General features: G+C 41.8%; 1 pseudogene; it reads left to right on the top strand.

Annotated features, from left to right (window-relative positions):
* Positions 1-4831: 4831 nt before the first annotated feature.
* Positions 4832-4926, top strand: LOC147525224 (small nucleolar RNA R71; annotated as a pseudogene).
* The last annotated feature ends 1393 nt before the right edge of the window (positions 4927-6319 follow it).

Genomic DNA, 6319 nt, shown 5'->3' with positions numbered 1-6319 from the left:
AGGTCCGGGGATGGCTCTCGAGCTCGATGGGCCAGCACCATTAGATCCTTTCTGGCGATGGCGCTTTGTGCCTCGATGGTGTGTCCTCAGAAGGAGAATCCCTGTGAGGTGGGAATCGTGCAAGCATGTCGGTCCGGAACTGGCGCTGAGCTTCTAGCTCGGCCCTCATCTGTTCCCACCTCTCATCCTCCCGCTGGGATCGGATCTCGAAGTTATGATGGATAGTTGCCTATCGAGTCCGGAGGTCTTCGCAGATAGTGTTGAGCGAACGCATGCCACGATGAATTACGGCCATGCGTTCTGCATCTGACCAACACCTCTCCAAGGCATCCGCATCAAAACAAGTCAAGTCCTCCTCATCCTCCGAGGCATTCTGATTTCCCCCATCCTCCTCGGCATTCTCGTTTCCCCCATCCTCCTCGTCTTCTTCTCTATCCTCAGCCAACCTCCAAACTCGTTGGACACACTCCTTATAGATCACGAGGGTTTTGATTGTAGGGTGATGTAAGACCTATTAGTCGCCGAAATTGCTCTGCCTCAACTTCAAAGATGATCTTGGTTATCAACACAGGGAGAGGTGCAACAGACTTCCCTACTCCCCTAATCATGCTAAGCAAAAACTCCAAGATACAGAACTCGTACTTCTACTCCTAGAGTATCCATAAGATGTGGAGGTAGTTCAGGCCGATGTCGCTGACCTTCTCCTTCCCCAGGACGTTCCGACCAATCCACTGAGCTGCAGCCAGCTGGTTGGTTCTTAGGGATGCCTGGCGAACACAATGCGATCTCGCATTGTAGTTCCCTTCAGTAATTGTCACGTTCATCACTGACTCTACCCCATTATATTGGGACTCCTGTAACGTGACATCTAGATGGATTCTAGGCGGAATGCCTAGAATCTCAGCCAACAATCCAGTAGTCACTTCCTTTCTCCTCTTCGCCACCATAACAAAAATCCTAGTCCCCTCCAACTCCCTCGTATTGTAGAACCGTCGGACTAAGTCTTCGTGGTAATAGGCTTCAGTCGAGTACCACAAGCTATTCCAGTCTCTACTGATCATTTCGTCACCGTAAAAGCGGCGGCGAAGTGGTCGCCGATAAAAATCTGCTCCGCAAAAAATCCGGCGTTGTTAAGCCATTGGAAGTTTGAATACGGTTTGAGGTTTTATAGAAGGTAGGGGGAAGCAATGAGGACACCTCACTAAAAAAGATGGTGGTGGTGGTGTGTGGTGGTGTGGTGGCGGCAAAGACCGATTTTTTTTTTTAATTTTGATTTTCCGGTGGTTTTTGTTGATGTAAATTGGTGGAGGTTGTGGGGCGGCGCGGTTGGAGTAGATTTGGGTTGGGTCTTGGATTGTGGGCGTGGGTTAATTAGGTTTTCTTTTTAATTTATTTTTTTAGGTCGTGTTTAAAGCTTGTTAATGGCGGTTTGTGGAAAAACTGATGAACTGATGGTGAAGGTAAGGGCGCGGGTGCGCTGCCGGTGGGCGCGGGTTGGGCCCAAGCCCAATTCGAAATTTTTGAATTTTTCGATTTTTTCGCGAAACTTCAAATCAAAATTGCCGCTTCGTTACCGGTCCGATTTTTGTGAATGAGATATGGAATTGATCAGGAGAGAATTTCCAATCCAATGATCCATAAAACACTCTATTCCGACCGTGGATGACATATAAGATAGTGGAAAACACCTAGAAGTGCGTGCCTAACGTACGTTATGCGAACGACTGAGCTCTAAATTCAAGATTATGTCAACCCGGATCGTAATACAATTAAACGGCCTAAACAACTATAATGGGACATAAACATTCTAGGACGGAAACACGAACACCCCACCCCCAAACAAATTTTTTTACAACGAAGCTTAGAAAATTTGTTTTTAGTAGTGGGTCTTTTAAAGTTAGATTCCCGAGACTTCCTAGATTACTATGTTTATTCTTTAATATATATATATTTTTACTTTGTAAAAAGAAAAACAATAAACAAGAAAGACATGATTCACCCCATAGAGAAACATGACTCAAAAATCCAAGAAAAACATGCAAGAGTGGAAAACATGAATTATGTTAATTGTGGACTTAGGATCCGGTACTTACAGCCACACACTCCGTAGGGAGGGCCCGGTTACCTTAATGGTGCACTCACCAATATATGGAAATGAAAGGAAATGCAACAACACAAAAGTTGAGTCGTTTATAGTCAGATACTCGAGACTTTATCTAAACATATGTATGAACATGCAGTTTATCATATATTAACAACCAAAATAGTTGTGGATCATTCCATAAATAAATATCACAGAAAACATATCCAAACACAATCAAGCACCAAGATTTCCTATTACGCAACCGAGTGAAATGAAAATGAAGTCGGATAACCCTATTACGTAACCTAGCATGCACCTTCTTTTTCAAATTTGAACGAGTGGGTGTTCTAGTAAATAAGTGTGGAAAACTGAATGGTTGTGGAGAATATGGTGGATATGGATAAGTTGTAGAAGGATAGCATGTAAACAATGAGGATGTGGTTTTAGCACAAAACTCATTCATGGTGTGTGTAGGGACTGTTTCAAGTCTGAAAATGAAGGTGTCAAATGCTTTTGTCTTTTGAAGTATTTCTTTACTAGGTGGATTTAAAAACTTATCAAGCACAGATGAAACAAAAGGATCGAGTGCAAACTCGAGATTCCTTTGAAAGGGTGGAAGGAGGGAAGTCGAGGTGGATGTTGTGCAAAGTAGTTCTTGATAGGGTGAATCATCACCTGCTCTAAGAAACTCATCAAATTGCTCATCTAGATTGGTCATATCCTCGTTACTATGATAGTCCTCTACATCTTTGAGAAAGTCATCTATCTCATCCTCATCCGTAATATGTGTATCGACTAGTGTAGGGATGGAAATGTTAGAGTCTGAACTTTCAAAGGAAAGAAATTTGGGCATATGATTATCAGGGAATGTGTTGTTGAAATAATCTCGAGCAAAGCTCTCGATCATGCTAACCTCTCCATCCATAGACGGATCGGGTAACTGTGTGTTTGTTTTAAAAACAATGACTTCAACAGCAAGATGGCCAAAAGACATGGACATTGAACCATCGCGACAATTAATGAGCGCATTGGCGGTCACCAGGAAAGGACGCCCTAAGATGATCGGGACAGAGTCGTTAACGACTTCTGTATCGAGGATGACAAAATCAGCCGGATAGTAAAAATCCTGAACTTTTACCAGAACATTTTCGACCACACCCTTAGGATACTTAATAGACCGATCAGCTAATTGCAATGTCATTTTAGTGGGTTGCATCTCGTCTAGACCTATTTGTCTATACAAATAAAACGGGAGTAAGTTAACACTAGCCCCCAAGTCTAATAACGCGGTCGTCGTATAAGAATCTCCTAAGGTGCATTGTACAGTAGGACGACCAGGGTCCTTATACTTAACAATTCCATTATGTTCGGATAGAGTTGGGAATTGTTCTGTTAAAAAGGCGTCTTTTGGTATATTGGTCTTACGCCTAGTAGTACACAATTCCTTAAGAAACTTAGCATGGTGTGGTAGCTTTTTAATAGCTTCGAGGAAGGGAAAATTTATAGTTAGATTCTTGAAAACATCCCTAATCTCCTCATAATTTGTATCCCTAGTTAACACGGCTAATTTTTGTGGAAACGGTGGTTTCTGTCTATATTTAGCAATAGTATCACCTGGATGTTTAACCGTGGATTTCTGTTTCTTAGGTTGTGTTGTAACTGGTACCTCTACAGTGGTAGGCTCTTAAGTTTCTATTTCGGTATCTAGTAAAATAGCAGGTGTAGGGGCTACTGGTGGGGTAACTATAGGCATAGTTACTTTGTTATCAACCACTCTGCCAAAACGGAGAGTGGTGATGGCCTTTAGCTCACCTACATTTTCATATTCATTACTAGTATTATCGGTTACCTCAAAGGCTGTATTTGTTGTTTTAGGATTAGGTATTTCGTGACCTGGAAACACACCTTTGGGTTGGGCTTTATCTTGAGCCAACTGTTGGGTTAAATTATTAACGGATTGTAGAAGATGTTGGTTAGATTGAGCCATGGTTGTGTCAAGACGATCCGGTTGTGTGGGTGTAGTAGTCACGGGTGGTGTGACTGGAACTATTTCACGTGAATTATTTATGGGTGGATTTTGATAGTTATTATTTACCGGAACGATACCTCTATTAGCATTATAATTATTATAACTACCTTGACCTTGTGTTTGACCTTGTCGAGGTTGCACTTGGTTGTTATAATTATGAAAATTACCCTGACCCTGTCCTTGTCGTGGTGGAGCTTGGTTAAAACTTTGTGTTGGCCTAACATATTGATTATTGTACCCTGGAGGTGTGACGTGTTGGTTATTTCTCCAACCGAAGTTGGGATTTTGTCTCCAAGGGGCGTTAGGTTCACTATTAATGGAACAAGCCTGTTCATAGGCTATAGGACAGTGGGAGTCGGGATGCTCAGGGCTCCAACAGAAACTACATGGATTTGAATTTACGTTCATGACGGGGATAGGCTTTTGTTGAACAGAAATGGCCTCTACCTTTTTAGTGAGTGATTCGATTAGAGTTTTAAGCTCGGGATCGTGTTTAATTTCAAACATACCGGCGGCCTTAACTATATTTGATGAACTAGTGGAGCGGTGGATATCATCACTACCCCAGTTGTTATTTCGCTTAGTTTGATCCTCTAAAAATTTATAAGCCTCCGAGGCTCCTTTTCTTAAGAAACTACCCCCATTCATTATGTCTAGGACTTCTTTATGGTGGTGTAGAAGTCCTTTGAAAATGGCACGAACTAACGTGTCTTTAAGCTAAGTTATGATGTGGACACTCTATAAGGAGATCGGTGAAACGATTCCAAGCCTCTGAAAATGTTTCATGAGGATTTTGTCTAAAAGAAATGAATCTTGGAAAGCATCTCATCCGTCTTTAGGGGTGGGTAAAATGTTCCATAAACAGCTGAACAAGTTTAAGCCCACGAGTCCACGTAAATTAGGCGTTTGGGCGGTTAACCAAGACGCCTTTTATCGGCTAAGGTGAAAGGGAATACCACGAGTTTAATTTGTTCCGCACCAACCGTAGGATGGTGGAATGTTGTTAGGACTTGTTCAATCCTACGCATGTGCTGATAAGGTTTCTCATGGTCTAATCCATGAAAAACGGGTAACAAATTAAAAATATTTGTGGTGTTTCGGAAATCCCCCACTGCTAGAACAATGCAAGATTTGGGGCTATCGCTCAAGGCTTTGTAGAAGTCAGAGAGAGGAGTCTTAAAATTCGGGCATTGTGTCGTGATGTGTGTGAAATAGTAGCTAGAGGTGTAGTGGGTGGTATACTAGATAGACTTGTTTGTTGACGTTGTTGGATAATTACGTTCGGTGTTTTTGTTCGGCCAGACCTTAATCTCATACAAGGCTAAAACCAAACTTACACTAAACACATCAACACTCCAAACAATTCTAATATACTAGTATAAACCTCTAACAGGAGATGCGAGGTGTGGAAGAAAGGAATACCTGATTGCGTCCTTGCTTCGCTTATGAATAGCGTCTTGTTTACGCGTGTTCAGTGTATATTACAAGTTAGAACACTGAAAAACTTGAAAAATCAAAGTTCGAGTCAAAACTGTAGAATTCCGGAAAAATTAGCAAAGGCGGGCGGGTCGTTCGTTCCAAGAACTTAGGGCGGGTCACGCCGTGTTCGAGCTATAGAGCAGCAGCCCTTTATAAGCCTTGATCGCTTCGATGTAATTTTGTCACAGAATCTTTCAACGATGAAACGGAAAACCAAAGTATGAATCAAACAAGGGTGGGTGGGTGAAATGGGACTTCCGCCATTACACTACGAAAACTATGCGAATGTTAAACTAAGATGGCAGCGGCGCCATTTGATAAAACATAAAATGAACGATGCACTCAAAACGTAAGTAAACTAAAACTATCTTATGTGCTTATATGTTTATCAAAGATTCTACTCTCAATCCTATGAGATATAGTGGAGTAGGAAGTTCGTTCCACTCCTAGTCCTTCCGCATGTTCATGTTCTCTACGTATAAGTACTCTTAACTCTAAAGTCTAATGAGAGATTTACGTAGTGGCAACTAGACTACGATGCAACTACCCACAAGATGCAACTAGTCGACTATCAGAACAACTATGGGAATGCTACGTTGATTCTATGATAAGGAGTTAGAGGGGATTGATTCCACCTTAACTTCGACTTAATCCTACTAACACGAATAATAATCAGAATCGGATGAATCTGCCCAGCAATAATATGTTATTCCTAATCCCTAATTACA

The sequence above is a fragment of the Coptis chinensis genome, chromosome 1, assembly GCF_015680905.1.
Source record: "Coptis chinensis isolate HL-2020 chromosome 1, ASM1568090v1, whole genome shotgun sequence".
Classification (NCBI taxonomy): Eukaryota; Viridiplantae; Streptophyta; class Magnoliopsida; order Ranunculales; family Ranunculaceae; genus Coptis; species Coptis chinensis.
This window is presented reverse-complemented; position numbering and strand designations above follow the sequence as displayed.